Source organism: Electrona antarctica (genome assembly GCF_951216825.1).
Source record: "Electrona antarctica genome assembly, chromosome: 23".
NCBI classification, from domain to species: Eukaryota; Metazoa; Chordata; class Actinopteri; order Myctophiformes; family Myctophidae; genus Electrona; species Electrona antarctica.
The window spans coordinates 7,983,905-8,005,766 of NC_136804.1; the positions used below are offsets into that span (position 1 = coordinate 7,983,905).

General features: G+C 44.0%; 1 long non-coding RNA gene across 1 annotated transcript in view; it reads left to right on the forward strand.

Moving 5' to 3' along the window:
• The window catches only part of LOC306916224, a 33,853-nt gene that overhangs the window by 327 nt on the left and 11,664 nt on the right, over positions 1 to 21,862 (forward strand). The window contains exon 2 of the long non-coding RNA XR_013788966.1: positions 2,073 to 2,186. This is a non-coding gene — a long non-coding RNA (uncharacterized lncRNA). The remainder of the gene's footprint in view (positions 1 to 2,072; positions 2,187 to 21,862) is intronic.

Consider the following 21,862-nt stretch of genomic DNA (forward strand, 5'->3'; position numbering starts at 1 on the left):
CTTCACTTTCCGGGGTGAGATGTCTTCACTTTTGGCCACTTTTGGGGTGAGTTGTCTTCACGTTCGGGGTGAGTTGTCAACAACTCACCAAAAGTCTGACTGAATATGTAGCCTTTGAGCTCTTTTATATACTTATATACTACTGAATATTGCACAATAATACTTTACTGAATATTTCACAAGAATATAACACAAGAGTCAAATGTACGGTCAAATGTAATGTAGTTTATTTAAATATAGAAACATTGTACAAAAAATATAGAAAAAAGGTAAACATCAAAAGTTGAAAACAGGAAATCATCATATAAAGAACTAAATAAATAAAGGGAAAAATGTATCCAGTAATGGAAAAAAGGCGTGAATTTAGAACTAATGGGGACATAGTTCCTATTGGATATTGAAGTAGTATATTTTCAGAACTTTACAACAACAACAATTTCTACAATATATAAGTATAATTAAGTCAAGGCATGATAGCACAATCACAATACAATACAGGCTACAGATGTAAATATATTTATGACACAGTAAAATGTCGAAAATGAGTGCTATTCGCCTTTAAATATGTCAAGGTCAAATGCATAATAAACCTTACAAATACAAACATTATTGTTTGTATGTAGGCCCAGTAGCCTACCCATATGATTAGATGAATGTGCAACATTGTTTCCATCTTCCAAGCATATTCCTGCCAAAATGGAGATCTTAAATTGTTGAAAATGTCTTTAAACAAAAGATCACCATGAATTCAAGGTGTGTGTGTGTGTGTGTGTGTGTGTGTGTGTGTGTGTGTGTGTGTGTGTGTGTGTGTGTGTGTGTGTGTGTGTGTGTGTGTGTGTGTGTGTGTGTGTGTGTGTGTGTTGCAAACTTCTGAAGAAATGTGAACTGAACCCCTCTTAATTTGGTTACTCCAGATGGCTGAATGTAAGGTCACTTGTAATTTCTCACATGCTAATGTAACTAGCCGTAGCCATATCATCATCGATATTGCTTTGCTATTCAGATGTAATTCAGTCAGTATAGGCCTATTAGAACTGTGATTGATTGATCATGCGTCCGTTGTGCGTCTAATTAGCAACTTTGTACAGCCGTGAGACTCTGCCTTTGAAGCGCAAACATTATCCACAAACGACCCCCCCCCCCTCAATGCTGCATAGAGAGAGAGACGCTCTACTCCTTACAAGTGTTTCACCGGATTTTACTGTTAAATAAATAAATAATTAGCCGTGACTGCGCACGTCTGTAGGAACCGATAGTTAGATCCGAAATTGAATTATGCCTACTGTAATGGGTGCCACGGAAAGTACAGACAACTCACCCCGCAATGTCAGAAAGTGAAGACAACTCACCGGGGTGAGTTGTCTGGACTTTCGGGGTGAGCTGTCCGTACTTTCTCGCCCAACTCGCCCCAGCGGAAAGTACAGACCACTCACCCCGACATGTCAGAAAGTGAAGACAACTCACCGGGGTGAGATGTCCGGTATTCTAATGTAGCACTCACATTGTTTGGTGCCGAGATTGTGAGGCTGAAAATATATAAGTGGGAAAGGCAATCTGTCTTTACCACACTCCACACTTTTTTCTTTTCTTCTATTGAATGTGTGATCTGCAAACAATGCTCCACAGTTGCTTTCTCTAGCACAAAATTGAATCTCCAGGGTGCAATAGAAACATTTATTCTGTTCCTTTTTTTTTCATCTCTGGAACAAATATTCTGTTGACATTTTAGGAGGTGGTCTGTGGAGATTGTATTGATATTTATTTATTTATTTTGAACATTTTTCTTCTGCTTGTGGTATATGACACCTCACCTATCCACATAATTTGACTCGCATACTTTTTTTTGGTAGGCTACTTTTCCTCTTTTTCTTCTTCACTTCACTGTGTTGTAAGTTAACTTAGGGAAAGTGTTTTTAGTTTAGTGACCTTGTACTGACTACTGAACATGGAATTATGAGCGTGTGAAGCGATTTTGTTGGACGTCACTTAACTCTCGCTGTCTGCATAGAATAGTGTTGTTTGATCTCTTCTTTAACTTTGATGTATAAATTCTTTGGATTCATTTCAACCAGATCAGACCAAACGGAGATGTGGCCTGGTCTTACAAAGTGGTCTTTGCCAGCCTGATGAGCCAGCATGATGAGTTTTACTCAACTCAACCTGCAGTCAGTGTCATGTGGTGTCTGGTAAGTGTGCTTCCAGTAAAGGTAAAAGGTTGTCTAAACCTAATTCGTCCTTCAATGTCTATTGTCTAAACCTAATTAGGTTTCATTAGGTTTCAAAACTCCTAAAGAGCATTTTTCACACCATCTAAAGTCTAAAAGGTGGGTAATTACATTCTAAACAAAATAATGCTTCAACAGTAACAAGAGATTTGATTCCTGCATGCTGAGTGACTGCATGATGATGTAGTCAGTCTAATGATTAGGCTCTTAACACCAGCACGTCGGAGCGGTCTTTCTGACCGATTTTTAAATTTTGAAGTGGATTTTCTGAAGGCAACTGAAGGCTAACATAGAGCTTGGCTTTGCTGGTCATTCCAGCCAGCCAGAGCAGGCAGACCAGCTTGACCAGCAGAACCCAGCTTCCCAGAGGAAAGCAGAATCCATGTTTATGAGCTCATGTATTACTCAGTTGTTTCTCAATCTATAAATGAGGTCAATGTGATACAAAATGAGATCTCAGCTATGGCTCCTGACTGTATCTCATCCTTTACTGCTGAGACACATGGCTCAGATGAACCTCTGATCTATACAGGAGATCTCAATACAGCAGCATTGTTGTGTCTCAAACTTAGCTCAGAGTGATATAAAAGAGCTGGTCGCTCAGCCTGACTGAGTGACCAGCTGACCAACTATTCTGACGAACCATTAAGACCAGCCTGACGAGTTTGACATGTCCAAGTCCATTTAAGACCAGGTGAAACCAGCAGCGGAAGGGGGCGGCGGGGGTTCTGCACTGTGGTGGGAAAGTCACCAAACCACTAGTCAAAGTAGTTGGCATGCAGCTGTAATTTGACAGCAGTTTGACATCATCCTCAGGGAAGAATTTCTCTGCTAACCGGCAGAGTCTCCTTGCCATGGGTGCGCAGCTTGTCAAAGGTGGAGGCTTGTCAGTTAAAACCTCCAGGGGCCTGTTGTCAATCCGTCTACGATGGCATTTCTGGCAGGAGAAAGAGAGCTGTCTTTGTTTTGGGGGAGGTGGTAGCTTCCTTCAGGTTGTTGTTAGGAGCAAAAAGAGCCCTATCTCGCTAGGAGGGTAAATAGAGGGTTAAGCGGATGATTTCCGCTGATCCTGGCAGAACATCACATTTTGCTGGGGCAAAGAAAAGATGACTTCTACAATAGAACCGCAGCTGCGAGGCACGGAGCCAATGATGGTATGTAAATATTATGAACCCAGGCTCACCAATAACTGTAAATCCGTTCAGCATATTTCTTCTAAAGGATACAGTAGACTAGACAACAGACATTGCGTTCGGTTATAACCTGGCGCAGAGCTTTTGCGGAAAACAGTTTAGTTCCCATTATATTGACACTAAACATTCTCAGTTTATAGCGGCAACGGCAGATGATGAGACATAATTACCAGGGGAAAAGCAGCGCTAAGGTGTTAAATTAAAATTGCCCAGAGCGTATTTTGGAGAACACACAGCCGCAGAGAAACGGAGAGGTGTTTGCCTCGCTCTGCAGATCTCTCCAGGGAGATGGGGGAAGGGGGGGGGGGCTGGGGGGGGAGCTGGGGGGGGGGGAGCTGGATCTGCTCTGCGGGGAGCAAACCAGACGCACACGCAGGGAGGAGAGGAGCAGAACTTTCAAAGGGAGAATTTGCAAGAATAGATGACACGTTTTATCTCCTGCTTCCACTTCTGCTATTCTCTATGTGCTCCGCTGTGCTTCGCTGCAGCTTAGCAGGCTTTTATTTTATCTTTTTTAACTTGACAACTTGAAACGCTCTGGGTTGGGTTTTTTTTATACCATGAGACGAGAAATTAATTACGTTTTTTTTATATTTAACTTTTTGTGCTGTCCTCAGTGGAGCACTATTGCCTCAGCTGTACAAAGTTACCTGCCACTGAGTTTCAAATACTGCATAGAGTAGAATAGAGTATCAAGTCAAGTGTGCGTGCACCCGTGCACATTTCATAGATAGAATGTCACTCACCAAAAATAGCCAAGCTCACAACACGCAATTATGTGAGTTTCCGGTGTTGAACTTAGAAGTATAAAACTGTCTTACGTGCATATGCTACATGTGGCCGGGGCTGTTCCGAGTGCATGTGTAGGCTACGTATTAAAGTGTGATCTCAGAGGACTTGAATAAATCAGCACTGTTGTATTTCTGCAGTAATTCTCTAAAGGCTCATTGCAACAGACAAAGTATAGTTCAGGCTCTGACACTTTTAATGGTGCATTTATATAGTGCCTTTATCCAAGGCGCTTTACATAGATTGTGCATTACATTCACCCATTCACACACACATTCATACACCGATTGCGGCGGAAGCCATGCAAGGTACCAACCAGCAATTTGGGGTTCAGTGTCTTGCCCAAGGACACTTCGACATGTAGACAGGAGGAGCCGGGATTCGAACCGCCGACCCATGGATCATTGGACGACCTGCTCTACCTCTTGAGCCACAGTCGCCCCACTGTAGAACAGAACAGATTGCAACGTGAGAATGTGCATCAAATTACAGAGATCTTTCTTGTTAAGTTACTAGTTGATTTTAGACTATTAACCTAACCTACTGCAACATTAAAGTGATGAACACTTGAATGCATTATAATTACAATCCAATAATATCATTGTGAAATGGACCATTCTGCATAATGAGTATTTTTATAGTTGTTGGTACTGCGAGTATATTTTGATGCCAATACTTTTGTCAATACTTTTTTTACTTTAAGTCAAACTTTGAAAGTATTGGCATATTTAGATTGTGGAATTGGTAGTGTAATTCTTCCACCAGCTGGTGACAGCAAGCTTGTGTAGAAAAATGCACGGGATCACACACCACAGTCTGCACTTGAGAGCATTAACAAGGCTGCATTTACAGCCTATATACAATCTGCAGCTCATGCTTGCTGCAGATTGTATATCACGGAGCCACTGCCATTGTAAATGGTGCATTGTAAATGGTGCTCGATGTGAACAGCCGCTCTACCCCTGAGCCACCGGCAATTGTAAGCTACATTTAATTTCACACCGTAATACATCAACCAATTTCTCTCCACTCTCCAATATTACAATGCTGCTCCCATAATCTTTTGGAATGTTTTTTTATTTATAAAAAAAAAAAAAATACAAGCGCAAACAAAGTGAGGCAAAGGGACTTTTGTATATTAGGACATTCATCACACAGGACTATTTATGTATTTGTGTGTGCTGGAAATGGGTAAATGTAATAACGCCTGTATAGTTGCCTTGACAAAGGCCCATCAATCCTCGTGCTACGAGGAGCAATTGTACAACACTTGAATCTCACTGGTTCTCTGATTACCATTCTATCCCAACTCTTTGAGTCATCCTCCAAGGTCATCAAATGGAGCCCCATGTCGACGGTGCTCTCATGTCCAGCCAGAATGGAGGGCCTCTTGACATCACTCCACCCACTCTGGTTGTGTGATCCGCGTGGAGGTCCGTTTCAGTGAGGTCACTCTATAAAGACCTCTACCATGCCAGCCATGTTAGAAATGTTGCACTTGCTCTCTCTCTCTCTCTCTCTCTCTCTCTCTCTCTCTCTCTCTCTTTAATACTTTATTTTTCTCACCGCCTTTCTCTGTGGGGAAGGCATTAAATACAAGTATCTCACCCTCTCTATAACCAGTTTCTGTCGGTCTGTCTCTCGGGGGCAATCACCTTGCATGGTTCCGCTTGGTCAGTTCAACCTTTCAGCTCAGTTAGGCCTTTCTTGTTTCTCTGTTCTGCATACATTATGCGCGTGGATAAACATGAGGTCAGGTTGGGTTGTCGGGCATCAACCTCGCAAGGCTTAAAGGGAAAAACGATGGGATTTTTAAATCCAGCTCCATTGAGCCTCCATTATGAAAGGATTTTCAAAGACTTGTATCTAAAACTTGGAGCGCTGTCCATGGTGAGATGTCGCGCATCCCGACGATCGTAAATCATTTGTGACTTTATCTCGCATCGCTCCGGACATGCAACCGTTTCTGACGAGAGGTAAGGGGTATAGCTATGGCTAATAACGATCACTGTACTGTGCTCACACCAATTTACAATTTAGGCATTTAGCAGACGCTCTTAATCCAGAGCGATTTACATTAAGCAAGAACAAAAAGCATGGGAATACATCACATATATAAAAAGCATTTATCATGAAACATGCGTAAGCTAAGAACGTAACAGTGGAATATCTATATAATGAAACTATACATATAAACTATACATATATGCTATACTAAGCTATACATATGTACTGACGTGCTATGACTACATACAATGCAATTATAGTGCTGTCTACATAACATGCTAAAAGTCTGTATCAAATGCTATCTAAGTCTACAAAGATGCTATCTAAGGGTGTATAGGGTAAGTGCTATGGGCCATGATGGAGTCTGAAAAGGTGGGTTTTCAGACTGCGGTGGAAGATTGGGAGTGATGCTGCAGTTCTGACTGCAACAGGAAGTGCATTCCACAGTTTTGGAGCCAGAAGGGAGAAGAGTTTGGGACGTGTGGAGCGTTGTCCCGGCGTTTTTAGTGAGGGTACTTCCAGCTTCCCTGCGTTGGCTGATCTGAGTGCGCGGGAGGGTTTGTAGGGTTCAATCATACTTGCAAGATATGGGGGAGCCATACCTTTGGTTGCTTTGAATGCCAGCATCAGAGTTTTGTATTCTGTGCGGGCAGCGACCGGGAGCCAGTGGAGGGAGCGGAGCAGGGGGGAGACATGTGAGAATTTTGGCTGGTTGAAGAGCAAGCGAGCTGCGACAACACTAGCCCCCACCTCACTGATAACCCGGAAATGAAACAGAGGATCGTAGAGTGAGAGCGGATGGATGGCACATGTTAGGTGTGCTTATGCTACCACCTAGCGGGCATCCAAAGAAAGCTGGTTGTGGTAGAAATAGACTGAGGGCCCTAACACATGCCATGCCTTACCCGCATATAGCGGGTTTAGAACCTTCCATTATCCGTAAACGGTATCTTGCGGCCACGCAACCCACTATACAGTTTGCCGACTCCTATGGACGGCGGACAGCACCTCCTCAAACCACCCGCAATGCCAATTCTGTTTGATAGAAGAAGGCGCTCCTGAGTAGGAGCTGCCTCGACGCAGAACATTCAAAGCTCAGAGGTCTCGTTCTGTCTTAATTCTCGTACCAAATCTTTGAAGTACCAAATCTTTCAAGATTGTAATTGTGTCAATTCCTTGTGTCCATTTATTGTCTACTCAAAGAAGTTATTTGATTTGTGCCCTGCATTGTGCGCGATTCCATTCGCTCGTTCAGTTTCATCACTCCATTGCGCAGCAAATATTTAATGGATTACAATAGTATCAAATTCCCCATAATCGGTAACACGTAGATCAAATGAAATGAAATTAAATGATTACTATATTTACCCAGGGTATCTGGGCTAAGCTCAAGAACTTGTTTCCAGCCAGGCCCTGCTCATAGAACACATTTCATCGTAGTGGTTCAATGCCTTGTTCAAGGGCACGTCAGCGGTGGTAATTTTAACGTGTCGGACAGCTGCTTCGAACTGGCGACCTTCCGGTATCAAGACCGCTCCGCTATCCGTTCGGCCACCGCTGCCACTAATCAGTGGTTTCCCTTTGCAGAACTTATTTTTTGAAATGCTTCAAATTTGACTGAGTCATGGCATAATGAAATGAAGAGTGTTCTTGGCTGTTATGCATCCATATGGTTCTGTGCGCAGTGACGGCACAAACCACACCTATGCAAAATTAATGCAACGGGTAGTGGAGGTGTTTTAGGGATGTAGGCTGGCAATTGTTACGGGGAATTCCTCTTACGCAATGCTAAATCCCCCAAATTACGGATTTAGTTTCACTGGCGCAAGATGGGGCCCTGAGTGAAGTGTCTGCACTCTGCACCCTAGTGGAGCTGGTGTTTCAGCCAACTGGTAGTGGTTAGTGCAGCTGCCAGTGAAATGAAAACCATGTACAAATATCCATCTGGACACGTGTCTCTTCAACCGGCCGGTCTGGCAGAGACAAAAACCATATTGCTATGTGGAAGCTGGCTTGAAACATTTGAAATTTAATTGGTTCGGTCAACAAAGGGTGCAATAGTCTCTTCTCGCAAAATGCATTTGCTAGTTAAAATAATATTGTGTCACTTACAGTAATTAGTTGACCTTCATGTTTTGAATCTGGTACACAACTCTTGTGGCAATATGTCACTCCAAATCTGGCATGTTCATTTAATTATCAAAGTGTAAAATAAACTGAAAGGGGAAAAAAATAGAGTTGATGAAATAAAACATCTGATACACAAACTTGGACACACTATCAGTGTTGTTTCCTGGAGTCACTGAGTGTTTCGGGTCTTGCAAGTTGCGACAGACACCCTCCTCCAGGTGACCTGACCGCGGCTGATCAGAGTCAGACCCCGGCCTGTGTCCAAGTGGCATGCTACTGCCCCCGCTCTCTGTTGGGGTGCCTGCCTACTGCCTAGTGAGATATGTTACCCACTGACGGTTGGCTCCTTCGTCTGACCAGAAGTGACTTATATTATATATATACGCGCAGAGTGGCTCACAACCTCAGTCTGATTAGGCTGAATGTGACATGTCCTGGAGCTCATATCTCTGCCGTATAGGGATGCACGATTAATTGGTAGCATCATCGGAATTGGCCATATCGGTATCGGAACGGTCTCAAAATAAGATGGATTATTTAATCGGTTTTCACCAGCAAAATAAATAAAAAATTCGACACTTAATTTGTGTACTCGTCTCATTCAGTAGTCATTCAGTTGTGAAAACAGACACTTGGAAAAGAGTATATGCTATTTATTGATTGATTGAATACTTTTTTTAACAGGCTTTGGGCCAAGCCCCTATAGGGCCCATAGAGTATATATATAATAGAGACTGAACTGGCGCGAAGCTCCGCCCCCCCAGCTATTCATGTCAGTGGAAGTTGCTCAGTGGCGTTTTGAAGCACACGGAAGACTGCCGGAAGTCCCTCCCAGGACCTCAACTTTGAGGTCCTGAGTGACGTAGGGCAACCGAGCGCTCAACGTTAAAGCCCAGCTGCACGGGGTTTCCCGGTCATGAATCCACGGGTCCGCCTGTAGTCCCTCCTCCTACCACTAGGACCCAGAGCTTCAACGTTGGAAAGTCTGCCTGCCCCCTTGATAGGGCCTAGGCTTGTTTCCATTGTGGTCCTCTGTATAATATCGGAATTTGTCAGAATCAGTATCGGCAGATACTGTATGACCCTGCAAATAATGGGAGATCGGATATCGGTCATAATTTCATAATCGTGCATCCCTACTGCCGTACCATAAAAAATGGAAATGCTAAGTAATTCTAAAAATTATAACTTAACTCAAATTGTTTAATTTCAAGGACCCACAGCTTGACATGCATTTTTAAAAAATCGACAGATCTTTCATCTCTGAGACCGTACTTAAGAGTCCATTTGGTTCCATTTGTACACTCAAAGTTAGACTTCTGGGGTTCCCTGGACCTCACTTTGAGAACCATTGCGATAGTAGAAAGAAGAGGGGAAGCCAAGTGATGTCCACATGTTCAAAGTCAGAATGTCCCGATTAGGCTTCAGCACGCGGTCAGCAGAAATGCTAATTGGTTTAGCTAAGAGGGTTGCCTTTTCATTCCCTGTCCGGCAATATATATGGCCCTATTATAATAAACATTGCATCTAATGAGCGATCGGTTTTTAGGTCAATGTTAACATTGACCTAAAAACGGACCGAAATGCATCACATCAAACATTCAGGAGCTGTTTTCCTCCCATGTGAAGTCAGAACATTTGGGATGGATGTTTACTGTGATCTCTTGCTCTTGAAATATATACGTTAGTTTTGTGTGTTAACAATAATAGCGATTCTCAAAACAGCTGTCCCCCAAACCCCACCTCCAGTCGCAGAGGGAGCGTGCTGCCTACAATCACAGCACCAGAACCTGCTTGATAACGCAGGTGTATCCTCTGAAACCTAATTTATGCTCCACGGTACAAAGACCAGCCGATAACGGCAGACCTCCCAGCTCACATCCACGACGCGATGAGAGCTTGTATGCCAGCCACAGGAGGAGGTTGAATGAACAGGTTTGGGGATCTGTTGGGAATTGATTACATGAAACGGGCACCTGCGCGTGCAGTCTCAATGTTTGTAAACAAGAAATCTGACCATTATAACCCCACCTAATCAATGTTTAGCGTCAATGGAGAGTGGCAGCAAGCTTTCACCGTCCTCCCTGGATTTTCACAAAGAGAGCCCAGTGGCTTAATTCTCATAAAATACCTGATAAAGAGTCCAATTCCTCCAGCAGGAGAGCAGGAGAGTAAAGACCACAGCAGTGAAAGGTTCTGTTCTAATGGTGCAACTTCTTGTTTTGACTTTCTTGGAATTCTAAGCAGTGGTCTTTGTGTGCATGAGTGTGTGCTTTCAAAAGGTGGGGAATCTCGAGGTCTGCCTCTGTTGTTGGTGAAGTAGAAGGCAGTGGGGGTAGTGAGACGAGGTCTGCCTCTGTTGTTGGTGAAGTAGAAGGCAGTGGGGGCAGTGAGATGGTCTGCCTCTGTTGTTGGTGAAGTAGAAGGCAGTGGGGGTAGTGAGACGAGGTCTGCCTCTGTTGGTGAAGTAGAAGGCAGTGGGGGTAGTGAGACGAGGTCTGCCTCTGTTGGTGAAGTAGAAGGCAGTGGGGGTAGTGAGATGGTCTGCCTCTGTTGGTGAAGTAGAAGGCAGTGGGGGTAGTGAGACGAGGTCTGCCTCTGTTGGTGAAGTAGAAGGCAGTGGGGGTAGTGAGATGGTCTGCCTCTGTTGTTGGTGAAGTAGAAGGCAGTGGGGGTAGTGAGATGCAGAAGGTGGGGTCTGCCTCTGTTGTTGGTGAAGTAGAAGGCAGTGGGGGTAGTGAGATGCAGAATGTCGTTTGAGCCGCTGGAAGAATAAGGCTTGATATGTATATGCTTCGTTGTGCACCGGTGTTGTACGGCAAAATAACTGCAGATCTACAAGCTCATGTCGGGCTGCAGCACGACACGTTGAGAGTTTGTAGATTGCCAATTTTCGGCACGTGACACTGATGCGCAACAAAGTCTGAATGCAGCTTAATGCACTGCTTGAAGGCACAATGGTTTGATTTGTACAGACAGACTTATGCGGCCTTCCAGAGAATGACGGACCTTGCTTTTTGTTCTGCCGGTGAAAACCCTGTGGGTGACCTCTTGACCCCTCACAAAGAATTCCTATCGATTTTTCTGGTCATGTCATCAAATTGTGTGTGCATTGAATGGTTGAGTACTGTTTTCTCATCTGAGCCAGAGGTTCCTGCACCTCTATTATATTTTCATTCTGCTTGGAAGACACCGAGCTAAACGAAACGACGCGCGTAAACCATACAATTGATTGAAATAATAAAATGCGGATCTGTCATTCTCCATTGGGTATGACTTCAACGCTCAACAATCATTATTTTGACCCCTCTATCACATGGAACTATTTTTTGGGCATAGTGATATGGACACAAAAAACATGATTCCATGTGATAAAGGGGTAAAAAATTAACGAAAGTTGCACTAATATTTTAGAAATTAGTCAACTCTGCAAATTACGTTAGTTTTGTGGATTAATTGACTTTTAATGTGTGGCCCCCTGTGCCCCCCACAAAATGACCGGAACTACTTAATATTTCACCAAAACCAGAGCAGAACTCCCACCATGGGACTCGGTCAATCAATTAATACAGTTGCAACCACTGTATTAATGGCATACCACTGTATTTCATAAAGCTTCTGAAAAAAATCTGAACTATCCCTTTAATTAATTAACCTTGGCCAAGGGGCTCTTCTTCTTTGGTTTTTCGCGCATTTCACTAGCACTGGCCGCACGATACCGCCTCTGGTGGCGGCATGGAATCGGTTAACCACTAGCCTGAAGGGGTATTCCCCCTTGGGCAGGGGAGATATCAGGCATTTGGTGACCACGCAGAAGCTCTGAGTGAGCTGCTACACTTGCAAGTGTAAATTATGGGTTGCAAATTGTAAGCCTACACTGTAACTCTAATAATCTATTTTAACCATCACACACACACAAACACACACACACACACACACACACACACACACACACACACACACACACACACACACACACACACACACACACACACACACACACACACACACACACACACACAGAGACAGCCTCTCACTGTCTCTCCCACATCACAGTGCACACTGTGCTTACCGGTGTGATACGGCACCCGACTCCGTCCAAGTGCTGCAGTCTTCATTATGCTCTCATCAGCCTAAGTCAATCACCTTTGGGGGAGCAGCAAGTAAGGGGCTTTACCGATCAATGAACCGGCCTTCCTACACTAGCTCTAGCCCGCCTCATTCGACTAATTTGTCTCAGCACAATAATAAACCCATGGGCTTGTTGTTGTTGTTGTGTTGGCACGTTCCAGTAACTGCCACAATGATCCAGCATAATGCTGGGGACTCCTTCTTCTTTCTGTTCTTTCTGCGAGGAAACGAAGGCAGGTCCGGTGCGTCACAGGAGCGGGACACAACAGCATATAGAGAACACACTGGAGCACGGACAATTAAGCCTCTTTTAAAACACATGACGAGAACACTTTGATGCTACTGCATCTTCCTCAGATTCAAAGAGGTGCTTGCACATGTCCAAGAGCATTACATTTAAACTGTTCTGAGCTTGTAGAGTGGCTATTTTTGCTGAATGTTCTCCATGCAAGGGTGTGTGTGTGTGTGTGTGTGTGTGTGTGTGTGTGGGGGGGGGGGGGTGTTCGTATTTCTACTGTAATTCTACTATATTTGTGATGTCATCACAACTTCAAGTATAGTGATAGAGGAACACACAAACACTCCCTATCATTCCTCAGTGGGAGATATATGGCGTCCATCAGAAAGCCTTGCTCGCTCTAATCTGCCTGGCTCGATGGGGGCCGTCGGGGGCCTCGGCATGGGCCCATCTGTCTTCATCAGTGAGCCGGGCTGCAGGCTTGGGGCCAGGGGGCCCCGCTAAGCACCAGCTGCTAGCTGCCTTTTACCATGATTTCCATCAATTGGGACAGAATTTAAAGTAGGGGCTATATAGGTTTCTGCATTTAGAATTTTCTGATATTCCCCAGTTTGATAATGACATGAATATAAGTCTAAATACCTGCAACAAGTGTGGAATGCTAGCTGTGGAATGTTAGCTAGGTACTTTTCTCGATACGTACTACTTCTTTTTTTTACTACATTTCTTGGGAGGCTGTGAAGTACTAGTTACTTTTAGGCCAGCTTTTTTATTTATTTATAAAAAGCCACACACTGTGTTCTTCACTGAAGGGTGTTATCAGGGCGGCTGCCTTTTAGAGTTAGTAAATTGGACCGTGCAAGTTGGCTCTGTTCTTGGACTACTTATTTTTTCTTGTAGATCGTCTATTTTGAAAATGGATGCTGGCGTTCAAGTGTGGTCAATGCTCTGTCTTAATGCATCAATGCTTAATGTTTTATTTAAAGGACTTAACATTGCGTTGTTGTGGACATTTGCTCTAAATTATAATCTTTATAGGCTACAAATTACAATATGAACAAAAAACAACACTGCTGGCAAGATTATAGATATAGGGCCTCATTTATCAGTGGAGTGTATTTTGCCTTAACTTGTTCGCTGCTATCTACGTTTATAAATGTAGCTAGGCTATCGGTACCTACTGGTGCTATCTACGTGTATGTTCGTAGACAGCCGTATACTCCATATATGAAAGCAGTGACCGTCGGTTTACTTTTTAGCATTGCTCCGGTTAGTATGGAACATAGACATATATAAAGGCTAGATGGCTCAAGGCGGAGTCTCTGACGTAGTTCACCCGGTGGCCATCTTGCTGAGGGGCTACAGTACAGTAGGCTATGGCAGCTCAAACTAAAATAGTCATAACTCCCTCAAATCTTGACTGATTTACAAACGGGTTGGTTTATTACAAACGTTGTCAAAGTGGCTATGATTCAGGACTCTTATCTGTTTAATGTTTTTTATATGAACGTCGTATAAAACATCGTATGAAAATCGGTTGAACATTTTGCAAGTTATGGTTATTTAAAAAGTACATGCCCCATAGACACAATGTTATGCTGCCCCTCGATAAGATGGCCGCTACGTAGCAACGTTGCTCTCTATTGGCCAGAGCGCGGGTGAGCCATCTAGCTTTCTTATATATATCTATGGTATGGAGAGCCTCCGTCCCCACCAGCTATCGGGTTTTTAAATCCAGCTCCATTGAGCCTCCATTATAACAGGATTTTCAAAGCACTGTATCTCAAAAGGTTCGAGCGCATCCCGACGATTGTAAATCATTTGTGAGTTTGTACCGCATCGCTGAGCACATGTAACTGGTTGTAATGATAGATAAGGGGTCTGAGCTAATACGAGTGAGCACTGTGCTCATGACAAAAGCCCCCACCTTCCTTAATAACCCGGAAAGGAAACAAGGATCGTAGAGTTAGAGTGGACGGGTGGCAATCCTTAGGTGTGCGTATGCTGCCACCTGGCGGCACAGAAAAAAGTTAATTTTGAGCTTGGGTTTTGATGTACAATATTTTTCACCTGTATTTATTCGTTTTATGGTTTTTATAGTAGGCTACATTTTTTGGAGTGTTTATGCCTGTCAGCTGGTCAGACAATGCTGCTCCACTTGTTCACGACAGAAAAACGGGCGTAGACAAAGCCTACGATAGCTCCCGAACCAGACGTGAGTTTTGGAATGAGGTCCAAAGTCACGTCGGAATGATAAATGCCAGAAAATTGCAGTGATCTCCCCATACAACCATTACTTGGTGTAAACCACGTTGATGATGAGGCACATATAGTGCCCAGTGTGAATGGCCCTTTAGGCTGCTCAACAGTGCCACTTTAGGTCACCCAGCGTATTGCAAGCCATTGCAACAGCAGAGACAATTCTAGCAAACAAGAAATTGACAACGCAAGCTATCACGCAAACATAATTTTCTATATTGCGCTGAATGTTCGAAGGTAGCACCATATGGCAACAACTTCATGCAAACAAGTTAATTGCACTTGCATGTTTCAACCAAAGCTCAGTATACCACTATCTCCAACTCTTTCCCAACAATTTAAAATGTAGCCTATGGGGAAAATGAATGCCATTACAAAACAACATGACTCAATTATTAAAATAATTCATCTCCACAACACATTCAACACATCCATAACAAATTACAGATACAGCACAATATAAACAATAAAGTGTGTAATTAAATGTGTACGCCCAAGGCATACTAGGTCTAGGAAGTCCTGCCCAGCTGAGTTTACACATTACTGTTATAGTCTCTTTCGGATGGAAACCTTGTAAAAAATGTAATTAAATAAACAAACAAACAAAACACTGTTCCAATGGATCCAATGTAGATATTATTTTGTCTTGTTTATACTTTTCATTGGTTCAATATGTATAAACACAGACTTAATTACTTTCACTTACACTTTCAAACATGTTCAAAATCAAATTGACAAAAATAGCCAATCTACAAGCTCCCAACACATAATGCTGTGACACGCAAGTCAGCTTGAAGATCGGCATTTTTGCTACGTTTGTGGAGATACAAGGCTTTCCACCCGACAGTGACAATGCATTGTACAGAAACATTTAATCTGTTGCTCAGCAGAAATGTTGTATTTCCATATTTGTCTCCACCAGGCCGAAGTATGTTTTGCTCTCCGTCCGTGTGTCCGTCCGTCCGTCCTTCCGTCCGTCCGTTATCAGCTAATCTCCGGCACCGTTGGCCCGATCCATGCCAAACTGTGCACACACACTCCCTGGATGCCAACGACGAACCTCTGCCCCAAATATTCATCAACGGCCTGTTATAGCGCCACCATGAGGCCGATTTAGGCAAAACACATTTCTGTAGATAACTCGTACACATTTTATCCATAGATCACACAATTCGGTATACACTATCTCCATAGTCATGTGATCAACACGGATCTGCACAATTTCCCATCTTCCATCCTGATTGGCTAAGATTGGCTTCCAAACTCACATGATTGGTCCGTTTCGAACAAAATGCCACAAATCACAAACAGTGTCCAATTTCCATGAAATTATACACACACATTTCCACTAGGCCGAGGACGACATGCCACTATTTTCTTTCCAAAATCAGCCTCACGGTGGCGCTATAAAAGGCCAATTCCTGTTTTTACCTATAACTGCATCGATCTGTATACAACTTATGTATGTGCACTCCCTAGAGGCCATGGAAAGACATTTTCCCTGCATCACTCCACATCTGCCGGTTATAGCGCCACCATGAGGCCGATTTCTGCAAAACACATCGTTTATGTTAGTCGCACAGATTTCATCCAAATCTCACGCAATTCGGTACACATGATCTCTGTAGTCATGTGATCAAGACGAGCCTGTTGGATTTCTCAGATTCTACACTGATTAGCTAAGATTGCCTTCCAAGTTTTCAGGAGTAGCCCGTTTTGTACAAAATGCTGCACATGTCCTGCTCATCCAGAATTCTATCCTCAGAGATGCTATGAGTAATCTGGCTCTGCATGTTTATATTACTCCTAAACATTTTGCCAAACATCACACACACTCCTATCCTCCTGGTGGAGACCTGTGCCCAGAAGGGCACTTTTTCTAGTTCATTTTCTTCCCTCGTTTTCCATAAATGAATGCCCCCTATTTACTAATTTAACTTTTTTTTAAATGTTTTGCGGAAACATCACCCAATGACATGCTCACAAATTCACGATGCCAAGTTAACAGTGCTTAAGGGTGGTCTCACACCGGAGTTTAAGTCTACGAGGACAGATTGTGCCAGTCCTTTTCAATAGGAGATTGCATAAATCTCCGTTCTCATTGAAAAGCAATGGCAGAATCTGCACTATATACCGTAGGTGGAATCAAAGTTCGATGTGACCAGGTGCTCAGTCTGTCTTAAAGATACTTCACCAATGAAAACCATTATCAAAAGCATTTGACTAAATACTATACGTTGGATCCCGGCAGAGTCGATATCTAAAGTTGAGTTGAACCATTCCCATGCCGTCCACTCCAACACAAGACTCTTTGATGTACATCGCTCTGTACAGGAAGAAGATCCTGCTTCCCATGGGGGCAACCATGAAGTTCGAAAGGGGTGTGCTATTAGATTCCTCAGAAAAGGGCATTAAAAGGTTGAAAGCAATAACTTTCACACATGCGTGCGCGGCCACACACACGCACGCACGCACGCACGCACGCGCGCGCGCACACACACACTGCTGAATAGCTGAACTATAAACCAATAAGACGAAAGGCGACCTCGCCCTAACGGGCGTGCACGCATCCGCCTGGGTGACGGCAAACTACTGGGCGAACGCTGGCGCTTAGGCATGCGGGGTCAGATCAACATATTATGGAATTAATTCTGTACTGGCCATATATGGAGCATGTTTTGAGTGTACATGGAATGTCGGAACAGGTCAGCTCCATATATGGAGATCTAAGGGTTTGAAGTTTGAGGTCAGATGTAGAGTTGCTGGCCGGCTCTGCAGATAGGTGATGATCCAGTCTTCTCCATATGGTTATCCAGGGTTAGATGAGGTCAGTGTCGTTATCTTCATATACTGCCGTCGCCACGGGGGGCATTAGGGGGCAATGCCCACCCAGATTACACTGTGCTCCCCCAGTCCAGATTGGCCAGTAGTACCCTAGCCTGGGAAAACCACTCCCCCTCACCAGATTTGCATTGAATGAAATGTTGTCCAGTGAGTGGTTTTACCAGGCTAGTAGTAGGCCTACCCTACCCCGCCATTATTTTTATCATGATTATTCATGTTCTTTGTAATTATAATACATATATACATATACAGTATACATTTTCAAATGAATTCATAGTTTAATAAAAATGCAATAATAAAAAGTACACTGGCAATAGTCTGCACCAAGTTGGATTTGTTTTGATGCAGGGCACCTCAACGCCACCACTACGTCATTACCTTGGCTTAGAGTATATATTAATAGAGACGGCACCGGATTTCTCCTCCCATCCACTTGCATTAAGTTACTCAAAAGCGCATGAGGCGATTTCACTCCTCCTTCCGGGTAGGAACAGAGTGCATTCTGGGATGGATTGGGCCCAAACAAATGAACGCGCTGCCGTTGACTATCATTGCATGCGTTCATGAATGAAACAGTGTTCACGTGTCATCATGAACGTGCACAATGATAGTCAACAGACCAGCGCGTTCATGTGTTTGGGCCAGCGCTGCAATACCAAATTCGACCACTGTGTCCATTTCGCCTCAGGGTTTCCTCCGGGTGCCGTCGCTATTAATATATACTCTAAAGGTCATTACCTGTGTGTTGCCTCTGGTTGTTGCCGTGTCTATGGTTGCCACCATGGGCGGTGCGGTTCAATTGACCTATAGCTTAGCCCCTCCCCAAACTGCTATGGTCCAATCACATGGGTTAGACAAACCTCTCCACCAATAGTTTTCCTATATGATAAAACATTGTTTTAACAAATAAATGTCACACATATTTTTCCAGTGCATAGGGCAGGCCTTGACGCATTTGAAAGATTTTGAAGGTCATGTTCCAAAAATAAACCAGTATTTAATGTGTAAAATCCATGATATTTACATTGGAATGAATGAGCCCGGCTGGGAGTGGGAGTCCAAGTGGGAGTGTCTAAGTGGGAGAGGGCGGGGCTTAGCTAAAGGTGAATTCAAATCTCTTCAGAGGGAAAACCAAACCGGTAAAATCATGGATTAAAAGAACTGGCTCAAAGCCAAAATGCCGCAAAAATCGGAGAACTCTGACCCACCACCACCTTCAGAATGTCAGATTGATGACAAAGAAGACGATGATAGTGAAATCACGACCATCACCACGTCGCCGCGGTTAATATTGCGGGGAGTTCAAGCAGTCAACGTTCAGACCCAGAGCCCCCTCTCTCCACCATAACATACTTCTCCACAAGACAGAGGATCTCGGTGCTGACATACCAAATCAGGTGAAATGGGACAAATATCTGCGTAGCCTTTGTAGTGGAAAGAAACGCTCGTTTGTGAGTGCAAATAAATGAAACCTACACCTAAAGGTCTCTTATATTTTAGTTGATCATTATGCACTAGCAAAACGCATTAGCCTAATTTGTTATTATTAATCTCTGTCATGGTTGACTGTCCCATTAAAGTTAGCTGAGGAAGTTGGAACTGTCAATGGTCTTGGATGATGCTTGGCAATGAAGGGTTTTTCCACATGACAATATATGTGTTGGTTTGTTCTGTAGGCTACTATATATTTTTTTTGGAGCCTATACTTATAGCTACAAGTATAGGTGTGTGTGTGTGTGTGTGTGTGTGTGTGTGTGTGTGTGTGTGTGTGTGTGTGTGTGTGTGTGTGTGTGTGTGTGTGTGTGTGTGTGTGTGTGTGTGTGTGTGTGTGTGTGTGTGTGTGTGTGTGTGTGTGTGTGTGTGTGTGTGTGTGTGTGTGTGTGAAATAACTGCATTCTCTGTTGTCATCCCAACCATTGTTGCCATGGCTTCAACATCCTGTGTGATAGAAGTGCTCAATGTTCTCCTTTTATCTCCCTTCTTGTTTACTGTCCATCTGCCAAGTCCGCCATGCAGTCTGGCATCTGTCCGCCAGTCCGTCTCTGTCCATGTCCGCCATGCAGTCTGGCATCTGTCCGCCAGTCCGTCTCTGTCCATGTCCGCCATGCAGTCTGGCATCTGTCCGCCAGTCCGTCTCTGTCCATGTCCGCCATGCAGTCTGGCATCTGTCCGCCAGTCCGTCTCTGTCCATGTCCGCCATGCAGTCTGGCATCTGTCCGCCAGTCCGTCTCTGTCCATGTCCGCCATGCAGTCTGGCATCTGTCCGCCAGTCCGTCCGTGTCTCTGTCCATGTGGTGTCCTCTTGTTTTTTTTTCTGTGCTCCTTTCACCACAGTGGTGAGCAAGACATTATCTCTATCTTCTCCGATACACATGCATGGAATCACCAGCCGTTTGGACTAATACCATAGAGTCGACAAGCCAGTACTTAGGTTCATTATCATATTTATGGACGCTGGTTGAGAAACGGTGCTCTACACTGTCAATATTGTGACAGAAAGTTTAGTTCACTGCAATTTGTGGAAGGAATTCAGATCTGATCATTATACTAAAGTTACCTTTTCACTGTCGAATAATATGGCTGACCAAACAAAACTTAGGGAGCGAAAACGAGCCCATTCAAAAGAAGACTCATTAAATTGCTTTCCTTTCGCCATTCTGTTCCTTCTTTTCAACTGCAAACGTAAAATTCACTGTCCTCAAGAGCCATATAATGCGATGTGTTCAAGTCCCACATTTTACTAAGTGCTTTGCTACCCTAACTCAGAGCAGCTCAAACTGCATGAATCAGCAATCACATGGGGTGAAGCTGGTGGAAAAACAGGCAAAAGTCCAAACACTAAAAGGCAGGTGGAACTCAGGAACACACGTGTTGCTTCCTCGCTTTTTAGCCCCACCTCCAAGCGAAGTGGCAAGGTGGAGGGGCGAGGTTAACACACTTGGCAGTGGCACCATAGGCCTATCTCACAGCCCCCTTTCCACGCCCCCTTCCGGTAGATAGTGGTGTCATTTAACATTAGCATTTACACATTTCTTTCTCTGGAGAATCTAAGTACATTTCCTAATGTAAAAATGTGACAGACCAATATTATTATGAAGCAGACAAGATGGTAAATCAGCTCGAACAGATAGAACAAACATTACCTTGAGAAAACAAAAGTTGTAGACTTCTTAAATTACCTCTGTTAACATGTAGTGTCTATGGAGTGACGTCACGCTATCACCACTAACGCGGAAAGGGGGCGTATTAAGGGGGCGGGGAAATTCTGTGAGATAGGCCTATTGCTGTAGATGTACGGCAATTAATACATAGTATGTAATGGGTACACTGATAGGCAATTCACACTGAGAGGGACTGAATCTGTTTCATTGGAACCGTTTCCGAATACGGTTGCCTGGTCCCCGATGGCCATGATTCACATTGGCCGAGATTCAACAGCGCACCCGGGTACACTTGCATAACACACTTTGATCCTCCAGATGGTGGTGTGCTTGATGGCTGGTGCACACGGACACTGACCATCAACTCTGCGACATTGTCTCCAATAAATCCAGACACACTGCATTGCATTGCCTCTTTTGGCGCTTTGCCGTTATACTACTTCACTGTCAGCCTGCCTGCTATTCACTGTGTCAGTCAGTTCTGTGCTCCAGTGTCGTGTTTGATATTAGTTTAATGGATTATTATTATTTTGTTTTACTTTGGTAACTATGCCAAGCAAAGCCCAAGAGCCACGTGTAGTCCAATATCAGCGCGTAGGCCTACTGCGGTGCTGCGCGTATAGCAGATTCAACATAGCAGATCTGCAAGCTCACAACGCGTCGCGCTGCGTGTTACGCGTCGTGCAGCGTCTGTGTTTTTTTTTGTTGCCGCTTGGCTCGTCGACTAGAGATCATGTCACGTTCTAAAAAAAAACAGTCCACTTCCTTCTTTAGGTACGCATGCATTCACATTGGAACGATCCGTATCTGAATACACTTCAACGGTCCAGAGACCTGCCCCCCCATGCGGTCTCGGAGACTGTTGGGCGATCCGCTCCCGGGAAC